General features: G+C 38.5%; 1 pseudogene; it reads right to left on the reverse strand.

The window, feature by feature from the left end:
• Window positions 1–1,784: 1,784 nt before the first annotated feature.
• Window positions 1,785–15,882, reverse strand: part of LOC112193736 — a 29,393-nt pseudogene continuing 15,295 nt past the window's right edge.

The following is a 15,882-nucleotide window of genomic DNA, read 5'->3' on the forward strand; positions in this document are numbered from 1 at the left end:
TAAAGACGGAAAGCAATGTGAAGCATCCGAGCCGCACAACCTCAACCTAGAGGGGTTTTATGGGTTAACCCTTCACGTTACTTTTATAGGTCAACCGTCAACATCCTGGTGACACACAAAAACAACTCTATTAGCAAACATACACCTCCATAATTTCCTTTGTCCAAACGCGCTCTCAGTTCTTCTCTAATGCTATGATCACAGCCCACATGGATATGCGCCAATTTGCTTTCTTTTTAACACTTGGTAATACCTTTACGAGTCAACGTCCTTGATTGTTTGTTTTAAATATTGGTTTGTGTAGTTAAGTTGTTCAATGAAATGTGAAAAATAAATTTGAGTGTGGTGTGACAAAGAATTAGCTTGTATTGGTGCTTGGATTAGCCTGACTTATGGCAAGTTATTGGATGAGGAAAATCTGCTCAAGGTGATCGAATCTGGGTGAAGAGTAATTCTCTCAAGGCGAATTTGAGTGAGGAGAAATCTCCTCATGGTGAATCTAGGTAACGAGTAATTCCCTTAAGGAGAATTTGGGTGAAGAAAAATCTTCTCAAGGCAAATTTGGGTGAGGAGTAATCCACTGAAGAGAGATCTGGGTGAGGAAATCTATGTCTATCATGTTCATCACTACAATTTGTACTATATAGATTTGTCTTGATCTAATTATCGTATTTTCGTAGACCAGCAAATGTCTTTTCAACTATCTATAGTCTATTTTTAGATGTAGATGAAGTTGACATTTATATCTATTTATATGTAAATTCAATAAATTAATTATTTCAAAAAAAAAATTTCTTTTCCAGGATATCTCCAATGTGTTTCTCGATATTTTTGATATCTCCATTTTTCAAAGTCCTATAGATATGTATGACCGACATTTTAATCCTTAATGGTAACTTCTATCATTGTGATATAAAAGCCAATATATCACTGCCCAAGCATAGAGAACCAGTAGCTATTCATGAAACAAAGAATTTCCAAAAACTACTGAAATTAGTTCATGAAATCAGTCAATTACATCTTCAAAGTGGGTGTATACATTGCTTGCACAGAGTATACCGGGCAAATTATCAATGCATTTTCGCATTGTTGATGGACCACTATGACAAGGCCTCTAAAGAAGGGAAATGTAGAGGAGTTCCATAGCTGCCAACTTAAGAAATTGATTTAGAGTTATTTAGCAATAGGGTAAAGATTACAGCTCAAAGTACCATGCGCAGAGACAACTATAGTCGGCACCATACGGACCACTAACCTATATGACATGCTAAAATAAAAATAAAAATTATAAATAATTACAAGATCACCACTACTTCAAATGGTCTTAAAATACAGTGCAACCACACATCTTCTATCACACTAAACTTATATAGTAAGCGATTATTCAAACTAACCACTTAAACAAATTGGCCTATAAAAATTCAAAACTATATCCCCGTATTTTTGCCCACCAATAACAATCCACCAAAAGTATCCAACAATAATATTTGCATTTTTATTTCTATAAATACTTTTCAAACTACATTATAAATACTTTTGTCTTGTACCATGTAGCTGGTCAAATGGCCTTTAATGCTTTTTGAAAAGCAAGTAAATTGTTACATATCATTTACAAATCCAACTCAAAATAATCCAAATCTAAGGATCTTAAGCTTCTCAACAGCAACCCTTCATCACTGTAGATAAAACTTCTTTTGCAGCAAGAATCTACATATTACTAGTCTTCAATAATAAATAGTCAGACAATTTTTTTTCAAATCAATCTAAAGCGGAAAGGCCTGCAAAACAACATAATAAGGCAACTGTCAGTGACAACAAATATGAAAACAATGCTCTTGACACTGATTAGCAAACAAATGCTACTGAGGCTTAACAACAAATAATACTACTGAAGTTCAATAGCAAATAATGATATGTGAATCAATAGCAATTTACTTTCTCAAAACACAATAACTCAAAGCAAATACATCATTGTGTCTTTTTTTTATTTGAGGAGTGAAACTAACACTCCTTTTTTTTGCAAACCAGATCTCCCTCCCTCTTTGCTTTTGCAAACCACATCTCCCCTTCTCTTTTGCATGAGTGTTTTTACAATGTACATGTTCAAAATAAAAGAATCACGCTACTGGTGATAACAATACTGCAAAATTGCAAATAATGCTACTGAGCTTCAATAGCAAATCATGATGTGTGAGTAGATAAAAAATTTACTTTCTCAAAACACAGGAACTCAAAGCAAATACAAAATTGTCTTTTTTATTTATTTATTTATTTATTTATTATTATTATTATTATTTTTGGACAATCGATAAGAATCACACAACTATGCCTAATAGGATTACAACAAGTATGCTAGTGTTATAATTAGACAAATAATATATGATGCAATTGATAGTCAGTAGCAAATATTGCTATTGGTGATAGCTAGTGCTGCTGGTGATAGTAAAAATGGCTACTAACAGTCAGCAGCAAATAAATGTATTGCTACTATACCGCCAACAGTAAATAGAAATTTTGTCACTAACTGTCAATAGCAAAAAAGATTGTGTTACACTATCATCAATCTAAAATAGGACAGTGTTACTGAATGTCGATAACAATATGATAGTGCTTATGACACAATATCAATTAGGATAGCGTTACCGACAGTCAATAGCAAATGCATATATAATTATGAATAGCATACGCAATTCGACTATTGATGGTTAATAATAAATACAAATATTTCTAATGACAGAGATAACAAAGAAAATATAATTTTACAAACCCCAGAAATTGAGAACAAATAGCATTTGAAAACTTGATTTACTACATACAATAATGTATAACAATCAAGTTCTTAAAATAGAGAATGCATTAGACAAAAGCAACAAAGGTCTTGCTCACAGTACAACCACAACATCAATATGATACCTGTATTGCTTTAATTTTCTGCATAAGCATCTAAGTTGCTTGATGTACTCAATGAAACTTGGAATGATTGCAGTAATTCCCCTGCATATGAAAGCAAATAATATGGGAAAACTTCTCTCACCAAACCACAAAGTAGCTAGATAGGAGAGAAATTAAGAAACATAAGACAAATATATCTTTTCAATCTTCTAAATTTCACAAATGTCTCATCATCCCTAGACGCAAAACTGATAGGATGAGTTTGATAATACCATGGACAAAATCAAAGACTCAAAGCCAATTTAGATAAGAAAAAATGCAAAAATTAAAAAATAAGTCTACATACAGAATAATCATGATCAAAGGTGAATCAAATTAGACACCATGATCGAAGGTGAATCAAAGCCCTTTTGATCCATGCAACAATAATAGAATCCACATAAGTAATAAACAACATAAAACTAATGGATTGTATGGTACATGCAGACCAGGTGAGACTAAAACGACATATTTCTATTACAGAAAAGTCAAAAAGCTGCTCGGCTGCTCCCTACATCAACTCATCCCTTTCGTAGCCTTGCATGCAAAACCATGCAAAATCTTGTGGCCAGTTATCGGGCATTCAAAGCTTTCAAGATCTTTATACTCTATAGTCTAATCTACAACTTGTCTCGGTGCTCAAACATAAACAAAGGGACACTCTGATAACCTTTTACATTTCAATGTTATGGTAAATTACGTATCAGCTTCATTTACTGCATCCATGTTTGTGCGTGTGATCATTTCCTGCAACTAATATCGCAAAAATTCTTTGTTTATGGACGAATGTTCAAAACCACAAATTGAAACGATAACAGGAGTACAAGACTGGTATTCGTATTGAAAGCACAGAATTGTAGACTCAAATACTTGGATGAAGGATGACCACATGTTTAATTTTGAAACTTTTGATTTTTGTACACCCAAATACTTGGATGAAGGATGCAAGCGATTCAAATTCTTGAGCCAATCAATACATATCGCAAAGATTCTTTGTATCTGGAACTCTTCCATATACATGTATGAACAATAAGTTATTTTTTTTTTATTAACAATAAGTTAATAATTTTTTTTTTTTAGTTTTTTGATGAAAGAAACAAAATAAGAAAATAGACTACAGAGAGAAACCAATAGGCACTCCCCATAAGTTAATTTTGTTGGAATTCAAGTCCTCCAACAATATTGTTCAAAGTCGACTACTCCTTTCATTGAAGTCAATAAATAAGACTTTGATTTGGAAGCTGGAACCACTAATGACATGCAACCAAAATTGCAACCTCTAATCCTCTTATCTCATTGCAACTTCACAAGCCTCCGTCAGACTATCATTATAAGTTTACATCGTTTTACTTGGTCTTGGTCTGAATCATCTTTTCGCGTTGTGACTTCCTTTTCTTGTATTGCCTAGGAAATCGCCATCTCTAAACCAGTGGGTCTAGTTTTACAACTTTTTTCTATGCAAGTGAGTGCTTTTGAATTCAACTCAAGGACGAGTAGCTATTGTGTAATTTAATTTATAAAAAATATAATATTTAGTGACAACTTTTTTATTTTCTTTATGTTTTTTGAAGAAAATTTCACTAAAACTCGAACAAAATAGATCTACTACACAAGCAGCTGACCAGGAGTTCACACTGGAAGAAGAAAAAGTATAACAGATATCAAACATTACAAATCCAAACTCAGAACTAGAAGATCCCAAGTAATAGAAGCCTTCCAGTCTAAAATATATTAGACAGTTTACAATTATGTCGTAAACTACAGTTTCACAAACCTGGATGCTTCGAACTTAATTGTTCACAATGGACTCTACTAAAGGCTTTTGTACAACCCGTCTCGTATGACGCTTTCTCCTGAAGAATGTTCAGGGCACTGCATATAAACATAAACAAAGAATTTAAAAAATGGTGCTGCAGCCACAAGAGACAGAACATAAACAGAGTAGACTACAACAGACTAGCCTATAAAAGACTTCTAGTCCACAGCTTTTGTTTCTTGTTTATTGTTCCCTATTCCAATAGAAAGTTCAATTCTTATAGAAACAGATGGTGCTTCAGCCACTTTTTTTTTTTTCACAAGTTGAAGACAACCTCTTTGGACACTATATGAACCTGAAATTTTTTTCCCAGGATTAAAACAGCATTGATGATCCAGGGTAGGTAGAAACCAATTGATTAAAACAAGTTGTGGCATTTGTATACATGAAATATCTGCATGGAGTTAATATATTATATAAAGAGATAATCATTAATATGCAATAGGATTGAAGATCTAATTTGATCAAGAAACCTTACACATTACTAAGACCTAGCTCTTTAGCCCAGACATCAGCATGCTTGAACATCTACATCAGGAAAAGAAAAACATTACTATATTTAACAGATGTAATATTGAAACAAGGTATGAGGATCAATTGATTATACAATAACTTAATCAGAAGAACTTTCGAGTGTATCAAAATTAGCCCAAGAGTTTTTCTGTCATATTTCCAGTCCCAAATAATATCTCACAATTAATTGTATTGTAAGGTACTGCCCTCCCTCCCTCCCTCCCTCACACACACACAATGATGATAATAAACACCTTAAAACATGAAGGACAATTTGAAATACTGTCCCAATAAAATGAGCAATAGTTATGATAATACTAACGAATACTGACGCCTCTACCTTAGGAGGTAGTTTAGCCTTCCGCATTACAGAAGAGGAAGAGGAATTGTCCATTAAATGTAACACCAAAACACAAGCTGAGTGCGTGTGTGTGAGTAAGTAAGGTAAGCAGCCATCCCATTGCATAAATTAGTAGATATAGCAATTTTCTAAGATCGCTAAGAATAAAGTCAGATAGCTCAGTATACCCAAAGTGTTAAAAAGAGGCAATAGGGCTCCAACAGATCTGTTAATATCATTCATAATATGTTTAACAAAGAGCTGTGGATCAAGAAACCTTACACATTCTTTGAATCTGGAACTCTTCCATATACTTGTATGAACAATAAGTTAATTTTGTTGGAATTCAAGTCCTCCAACAATGTTGTTCAATGTTGACTACTCCTTTCATTGAAGTCAATAAATAAGACATTGATTTGGAAGTTGGAACCACTAATGACATGCAACTAAATTGCAACCTCTAAACCTCTTATCTCATTGCAACTTCACAAGCCTCCGTCAGACTGTCATCATAAGTTTACATCGTTTTACTTGGTCTTGGTCTGAATCATCGTTTCGTGCTGTGACTTCTTTTTCTTGTATTGCCTAGGAAATTGCCATCTCTAAACCAGTCGGTCTAGTTTTACAACTTTTTTCTATGCAAGTGGGTGCTCTTGAATTCAACTCAAGGACGAGTAGCTACTGTGTAATTTAATTTATTAAAAATATAATATTTAGTGCGTAAATTGTCTAAATTCCAGAAATTATTATACTGTTGTTTGTCCCCAATTCTATTAATAAATGCAATATTTTGTTTGTCTTCAGTAAATGTAATCAGTTCAATTATAGTTTTGAAGGATAGAGCGTCAAAATTAATTCCAATTTTAAGCACTTGGGGTTATCTCAATTCTCAAGTGGTGGGGGGGGTTTTTGGTACTAAGCTTTTAAGATCTTTATACTCTATAGTCTAATCTACAACTTGTCTCAGTGCTCAAACATAAACTAAGGGACATCCTAATAACCTTTTACCTGTCAATGTTATGGCCTTTCATGTTTTTATTTTCTTTATGTTTTTTGAAGAAAATTTCACTAAAACAAAATAGATCTACTACACAAGCAGCTGACCAGGAGTTCACACTAAAGAAGAAAAAGTATAACAGATATCGAACATTACAAATCCAAACTCAGAACTAGAAGATCCCAAGTAATAGAAGCCTTCCAGATTAAAATATACTAGACAGTTTACAATTATGTCGTAAACTACAGTTTCACAAACCTGGATGATTCGAACTTAATTTTTCACAATGGACTCTACTAAAGGTTTCTGTACAACCCGTCTCTTATGATGCTTTCTCTGAAGTATGGTCTGGGTACTGCATATAAACATAAAAAAAGAATTTAAAAAATGGTGCTGCAGCCACAAGAGACAAAACATAAACAGAGTAGACTACAACAGACTAGCCTATAAAAGACTTCTAGTCCACAGCTTTTGTTTCTTGTTTATTGTTCCCTATTCCAATAGAAAGTTCATTTCTTATAAAAACAGATGGTGCTTCAGCCACTTTTTTTTTTTCACAAGTTGAAGACAACCTCTTTGGACACTATATGAACCTGAAAATTTTTTAGTGTACCAGGATTAAAACAGCATCGATGATCCAGGGTAGGTAGAAACCAATTGATTAAAACAAGTTGTGGCATTTGTATACATGAAATATCTGCATGGAGTTAATATATTATATAAAGAGATAATCAATAATATGCAATAGGATTGAAGACCTAATTTGATCAAGAAACCTTACACATTACTAAGACCTAGCTCTTTAGCCCAGACATCAACATGCTTGACCATCTGCATCAGGAAAAGAAAAACAATACTATATTTAACAGACGTAAAATTGAAACGAGGAATGAGGATCAATTGATTACACAATAACTTAATCAGAAGAACTTTCGAGTGTATCAAAATTAGCCCAAGAGTTTTTCTGTTGTATTTCCAGTCCCAAATAATATCTCACAATTAATTGTATTGTATGGTACTGCCCTCCCTCCCTCCCTCCCTCACACACACACACACACACAACGATGATGATAAACACCTTAAAACATGAAGGACAATTTGAAATATTGTCCCAAAAAAATGAGCAATGGTTATGATAATACTAACGAATACTAACGCCTCTACCTTAGGAGGTAGTTTAACCTTCCGCATTACAGAAGAGGGAGACGAATTGTCCATTAAATGTAATACCAAAAAACAAGCTGAATGTGTGTGTGCGAGAGTAAGTAATAAGTAAGGTAAGCAGCCATCCCGTAGCATAAATGAGTAGATACAGCAATTTTCTAAGATCACTAAGAATAAAGTCAGATAGCTCAGTACACCCAAAGTGTTAAAAAGAGGCAATAGGGCTCCAACAGATCTGTTAATATCATTCATAATATGTTTAACAAAGAGCTGTGGATATGGGCATCCCTAGAGCAAGGGCTATGATAATATTCACAGAAGATGCAAAACTGATGCAGGACCTTTGCTTAGTTGCAAGTGCATGAGCCCCAAAAATCAATAACATTATGGAAAATTGTTAAATTTTGTAAAACTAATCATGCTACATGCTAACTTCACCATGTGAATATCTCTATTTTTGAGATAAGAGACCACACAGACCTATGGCCATATTTATCCTTTGGCAATATGCCCCTTGATATATAAGCATAGTACATGTATCAATATATAAGCTTTTCTTTATCTGTATGTGAATGAAGCATCTATTGTTAAGAAATAAGAACTACCTTGCATGTTGACATAATTAACTATTGTCCACAAAAACATTCTTACTCCATGATCATGATGTATTGATGTGCGTGCTAATTGCTAAATGGTTTGCCAGAGAGTTTTGTGCTACTTGTGATATATCACAGGATGGGAGAGAGTGAGCAGTGATGTCCTAGGACAAAAGGTTTATGGAAAAGTTTGGTCTAAAACTAACACTCCCTAAACAACTTCCTGTTTTGTATCTATGAGGTTGTACAGCTCTATGACTAAAGTCAAGTAGCTCGATAAACATTCCATAAATGCTAAATATTAAAAAGGAAGCGTGCAACAGATCTGTAGTTATAAATTCATAAGACGGGTTAATCAAGAGCTGTTGATCATGATAAGATTTCTATTAGAATCATCATCCATATTGAGTCATACATTAAACATAACAGATAAAAAGATTTAACCAAACCCCAACTTCTTCTTTACCTAAATTAAAATTATTGTTCTTGGCATCGAATTGAAGAACCGAAATCTGGAGTAAATGCTAATTGCTTATAATTGAGAATCACTCCGACTACAATTATCAATGGACATGAGAGAGAGTTCATTAGTAAAGGAATAAGAATGGTACCCCTTCCAATATCCACCACCAGTGCCCATCGATCTTGGGTCCCTGAAGACTTGATTCCAATAAGGTACTTCTACTGGCACCTACCCCATTGGAAAAAAGGAAAACAGATTATTAAGCATCAGGATGTAACAATTGTGATGACAACTTTTATCATGTGCAGCTAACAAACTCTATTGTAAATCTAAGAGTGAAAAAGAAGAACACCCTTAGAGTTCACATAAAGCTAAAGAGGTGCTAAGAGGGTTAACATATGCCTAATTTTGACATGATCCAGTATGAGCTTACATCAAACATACAAATTCTTTTTGAACAAAAAAATACAGAAACATAACTCCTTCAATAATATAATCTACTACAGTAAATTATTGGCAGAAATTTATTAATAAACAAACTGTAAACAACATTTATTTCTTCCCAAAATGAAAAAGAATGGATGGAATAACAAAATACCGACCTGAGAAACATTGTGGGTGAGATCAAGGTCAGCATATTCCAAGGCCACTAGATCTGGGGCTCTAATCAGCATTCTCCAGTAGTATTCTGTTTAGAACACTTTCCCCAGTATCCAAATCACCAACAACCTTAGTAAGGAAAAGATCCCAGGAATCACTGTCAATGTCTCCACTTGACATTGCCATAGATATTACTCTAGTGATTTCAGCTTCCTCTCCTGAGTCACAGAGCCCCTCGATCAACATAGCATAAGTAGACTTGTTTGGCAAACAGCCTTTTTCGAACATCTCGTCCAAAATCCTAATTCCCTCCTTTAGGGCAACGCATTCAAGGACCTCACGGATCGCTGGGCGCCGAATTTCGGTATGGTGATAAATGTCTTGAAGGCGAGTTTAGGGCGTGAAACGACGCCGTAATTGCGGATTAGGGAGATGAAGAGGTCTTCGCTGCATCGGAGATTGGAGGCGCGGAGGTCGGAGAGGAGGGGGTCGATGAGGTGAAAAGCGCGGGAGCGGAGGAGGCGGCGGATGATGGCGTGGTAGGTGTGGTAATTATGGTGAAATCCGGGGTGGTATTTGGAGGCGTGGTGGAAGATTTGGAGGGCGAGCTCGCGGGTGATGAGGGAGATGAGGCGCTTTGGGTGGAGGTGGTGGGGCCAGTCTTGGATTGGAGGGGTGACGGTGTAGGAGGGGAGGAAATCAACGGCGGCGGAGGTAGAGGTGGAGGTGGAGAAGGGGACGGCGGTGATTGAGTGGAGGAGAGAGAAGGGTTTGGGGGAGAGGTTCCGGCGAAGCAGCATGGTGTGTACTAGTGTTGAAGACGATGGGAAAGGCCTTAACGGTCAAGTGCGACAGAAATATGAATAGATAGAAAAGTGAAATTACTTGATTGCCCCAGTAACTTTCCAACTTTTATAACTTTCACCCTAGTTATTGTTCTTTAATTACACTAGTTCTTAAAAAAAAAAAAATTCAATTTCTTCAGATTTATAAGAAAATCGTCAAAATTGCTGGTTTTCTATTAAACTCAGCGCAGTAGATGTGTCATGGTATTGATGTGTTGTTTGGATAGATTGAATATCTGGAAATATAAAAATATCGTGTTGGAATGAAAGTTATAAACTTATCGAAATATTGTGAATGAGATTACTAAAAATTGATGAGAAAAGTTTTTTTTTTTTTTTAAAGGGGTTTGGAACCCAGCCTAACTGGGAGGCTCAGCCCCACGCCCGACAGACGTTATTATATTAATAAAATAGTTTTGCAACGGGTGGGACATAAGACCTGAACCCCGTGCTATAGAGGGGCCATCACACTTATCCTCATAGAGAACATCCTGAATGATAGCAGGAGTCTCATCTAACCAAACATCATTCAGAGCAAAACAACTAGCAAGGTGAGCCAGCCTATCTGCTACACCATTTGCTTCACGGAAAATATGTCTAATCCTAACTGACTGAAAAGCTATAAAATATTCCTTACAATCATCTAGAACCCGACATACATCCGAAAAATTCTTCTCCTAGCTAGTAAGAGCAGCAATTAGAATGGTAGAGTCACTTTCAATATCAATGTCAGACCAACCTTGGTGAATCCCAAGTAGAAGACCAGCTCTACATGCTTCCGCTTCCATATTAAGGACCGAGTATGCATGTACAAAAGGTCTAGCCAATGCAGCAATACCCATACCCGAATCATTTCTAACCACAACTCCAATGCCTCCACATCCATTATCTACTTTAAAAGCCCCATCCACATTTATTTTGAGTCTACCAGGAGGAGGTCTTTCCCACTTAACAATAGGCCTCTTCTTTTTCCGTACGGCCTTTGGGTGATACAACTGAAACTCCTCAAGCAGCTTAACAGCCCACTGAATCATATTCATAGGTGCAAACCCCTTCTCCCTCCAATATACATTATTCCTTTCCACCCAAATAACCCACATTCCCATGAGAAAAAAATCACGCTGTTCAGCTTTTAGAACCTCCAGCATATCCAACACCCAACCAGTTAAAGACTGTGACGGGTGCTCACTGACATTTAAATTTAGTGGCCCAAATAACCAAAAGCAACTCAAGGAAGGACAAGATTTAAAAGTATGCAAACCTGTTTCCAACGCATCCATGCAGAAAAGACAACGGAAGTCATCTAATTGTACATGACGGCGTAACAAGGTTGCCCGCGTAGGGACAATGTCCTTCAACAACCGCCAAATAAACAACTTCACCTTTGGAGGCACTCTAGCTTTTCATATCATCTTCCAATACTTACTCCCAACCCCACCATACTCTCCCAAAGACGAGGAAGCTCTATCCATCCCACCCACCAAGGCATTGTAAGCATGGTACCCACTGCGGACTGAATATAGCCCTGACTTGGTGTAGTGCCAAATCAACCTATCATGGGCCCCACGTAAACTCAAAGGAATACAAGCCATCTTCTCTACCTCACCTGCCGTAAACAACTCCCCCATGAAATCTACTAGCCAATCTTTTGTAATTGGATCAATCAAATCAGCCACTCTTAATTCCTCCAGACCCTCCATGACTGGTGAATATGGACGAAAAGAGTATGGCACTGGGACCCAGGGATCATCCCACACCCTTATGCTCTCCCCATCACCTACTTGAAATCTCATTCCCTTTTCCAACACTTTCCTCCCGAGTAAAATACTTCGCCAAGTATAGGACTCGCCACCTTTCAGCTCAGCCTCCAAGAAAGAACAACGCGGAAAATATTTGGCTTTAAGAAGCTTAGCAATAATGGAATCCGGTTGCTGAATCAGTCGCCACCCTTGCTTAGTGAGTAACGCCAAATTGAAAATATGCATATTTCGGAAACCCAAGCCTCCTTGACATTTAGGATAGCACAATTTCTCCCAGGCAATCCAATGTATCTTTCGAGCATCCCCTTCATCACCCCACCAAAACTGAGCTATCACACGGTGCATCTCATCACACAAATATCTTGGTACTTCAAAACAGCTCATAACATAAGAAGGAATTGCCTGAGCCACCGCTTTTATTAAAACTTCCTTACCCGCCGTACTGAGTGTTTTCTCCCTCCAACCCTGAGTCCTATTCCGAATTTTTTCGTTTAAAAAACCAAAAGCTTCTACCTTTGAGTAACTTAACTCTATCGGGAGCCCCAAGTACTTGTCATGCTTATCAACTCTGATCACTCCAAGAATTGTTGCAATCCCTTCTTGCATCAATATATCCACATTCTTACTAAAAGAAATACAACTCTTTTGGTAGTTCACCTGTTGACCCGAAGCTCTTTCATACGCAAGCAGAAGTGACTTAACCACCTCACAATCATCCCTCCCTGCCCTGAAAAAGATGAACGAATCATCTGCAAAGAACAAGTGACTGATACTAGGAGCACCCATGCAAATCCGAACTCCATACAATGATCCAATCCTTTCGGCATTCAAGATACTACGGGAAAGCACCTCAGAACAAAGTAAAAAGAGGTAAGGCGAAATGGAGTCCCCCTGACGAAGGCCTCGTGAAGGAATAACCCTCCCCCGGGGTTCCCCATTAATGATGAAGGAATACGAAACCGTACTAACACAATCCATAATCCACCGTATCCACTCCTCCCCAAACCCCATCTTCCTCATCACCGCCTCCAAAAACACCCATTCAACCCTATCATATGCCTTACTCATGTCCAATTTCAATGCACAATAGCCCACCTTCCCACTCCTACGGCGCTTCAAACAATGAGAAACTTCAAAGGCCATTAGAGAATTATCAGAGATTAGCCTACCTGGGACAAAAGCACTTTGGAAAGGAGAGATCAAAGAATCAAGGAGGGGCTTTAAACGATTGGCAAGAACTTTCGACCCAATTTTATACACCACATTACAAAGACTTATCGGACGGAGTTGGTGCATATACTGGGGAACTTCCACCTTAGGTATCAATGCCACATACGTACTATTCACAGCCCTCAGACTTTCCTTAGAGACAAAAAATTCTCGCACTGCCCCAACTATATCATCCCCCACGAGCTCCCAAAAGGTCTGGAAAAAACATTGAGAGAAGCCGTCTGGACCCGGGGACTTTGAAGGATGCATATTTTTAATGGCAGCAAAAACTTCCTCCTTGTCAATCCGTCTTGTGAGAGCCCGATTATCCACTTCCGAAACCCCATGCAGTACCCCTTCTAGAATATTCTGGAAATCTTCCGGGTAGGATGAAGTGAACAGATCATTAAAATAATGAAGCACAATATCTTCAAGTTCCTCCACCTCGGTGGACCACACCCCATCGTTATTAAATAAACCAGTAAGTGTATTCTTCTTTTTTCGGTTCTTGACTCGCTGATGGAAAAATTTAGTATTAAGATCCCCATCCTTTAACCAAAATACCTTTGCACGTTGTCTCCAAAACACCTGTTCTTGATGTAACAGATCATTTAACTTCAATTGAAGAGCAACTCTGTCCTCCTCCAACGGGGCCGAAAGAGACGAGTCATAGAAAACAGAAAGTTGGTTCCTTATTTTAGCTATTTCCTTCCGTATACAACCAAAACTCTTCTCACTCCAAGATTCAAGGGCAGCACGTGTGGACTGCATTCTATTCCACAATAGTTGGGTCGGACCCACCCCAGAGACACTCTCCCAACTTGACTTGACCACCTCTTTACACGTTTCATCCAACAGCCAACACTCCTCAAACTTAAATCTCTTCTTCTTCCTCTTTTTCCTTCTTTTCTTCTGGATGCGTACTTCAAGTAAGATAGGTACATGGTCCGACGTGCTTGGATCAAGGTGGCGGACCCTAGATGCTGGAAACAAATCTCTCCAAGGCAAAGAGCAGGTAAATCTATCTAACCGGACCCTAACCTCCTCCCCTCCTCTTATACCTCTCCAAGTAAACCTAGGGCCCACGAACTGTATGTCATCCAACTCACAAAAAACCAAAGCCTCTTTCATGTCATTCATCAACCTAACACTCCTCAGTACACCCCCCATCTTATCAGAGCGTTCACAAATTTCGTTGTAATCCCCTCCAACAACCCAAGGCAGATTACCATGCATACTCAACTGCTTTAACAGATTCCACGTACGAGATCGCTCCCCAGCCTTTGGAAAACCATACACACCAGTAAAACGCCAACAGCGAGGATCACCCTCCTCCCCAATCACTACATCAATATGATTATTCGAGTAGGATTGGAGAGACACCTTAGTATCGTCGTTCCACAACAAGCAAAGACCCCCAGACCTACTAACACCTTTGCCTTTCTTTTTCTTCACAAAACTACAATTGACAGAGAACGCATGCTTCCACCCTAGTCGTTCTCGAACTCCCTTCATCTCATCCGCTGTACACCTTGTTTTGCTAAGAAAGATAACACTGGGAAGGTTGAGGGAAACAATCCCTTTAAGTCCAGACACTGTCCAGGGGTTCCCAATCCCCTGACAGTTCCAACACAAGACATTCATTTCTCGTGATGGGTCGACCCCGGACCCATCACGGATGAACGTTCAAGAGCACGTCCATTGCTCACAGCTGCTTTTAAGTTCGACTTCGAACTCCTACCCTCTGCTGTCCTCCTGCGTCCCCAACTACGAAACCACGTTTGAACAGCACCTGTTGACAACCACCACGAGGCCTTATGTGGATGGGGCCCAACCCGGCCTGCAGTGGACCCCGTACTGGACTACTTGGCCCACCCACAATAGATGGCCCACTCTTTGCAGCACACAAACCAGATGGCTTATCCTCCTCGGACCCAACCTTGGAGTTTGGATCACAAGCCACAGAAACATGCCCCAACTGAGTAGATTGACAAAGCCCACCCGCCAGCCCAGGCTCCAATGCCGCCGCAGAATCCTGAAACTCCCCCTCTGTGCAAGAGTGCGAAATTGGTGGGCTAGATTTCAAGTCAGCAACCAAATCCAGATCTTGTGTCCTTCCATAACTAATACCCTGCCCATTCGGTACCACTGGGACAAATAAGGAAACAGAAGCAATCGGCGCCATGGATTGTGCTGAAGCAATAATACTATCATTATTACGAGACAAAACCCCTTCCAAATCTAGCTCCTCCCCATCCTTCGCCGCCAACCGCCTCCGCTTCCCCACTCTGACATCCTCTTCCGTCACCACCCCGGCACCACTATCAACCAACATAGCATTGTCATCAAACCTCTTACTTTCACCTTCCGACTCCCATTCAGACCTATTCCTAATCATGCCAGACACCGGAAACTCTGGTACCATCATCCTCCACCCCCCACGTCCTTTGTCCAGTAGGCCATATCGCCGGCCATTCCGTCTCAGGTTGTCCACCGCCTCCTCCTGTTCTTTCAACTCTTTCTCTAACAGCCACCTGTCCTTCTTTTCAGCACAAAGCATGAAATCAAACTGCTTCTCCGGGATAACACCAGTATTGTGCAGAGCACAGTGATTAGAGTCGTGATGTAGTAAACCACAGAAATAGCAG

This window comes from Rosa chinensis, chromosome 1, assembly GCF_002994745.2.
Source record: "Rosa chinensis cultivar Old Blush chromosome 1, RchiOBHm-V2, whole genome shotgun sequence".
Classification (NCBI taxonomy): domain Eukaryota; kingdom Viridiplantae; phylum Streptophyta; class Magnoliopsida; order Rosales; family Rosaceae; genus Rosa; species Rosa chinensis.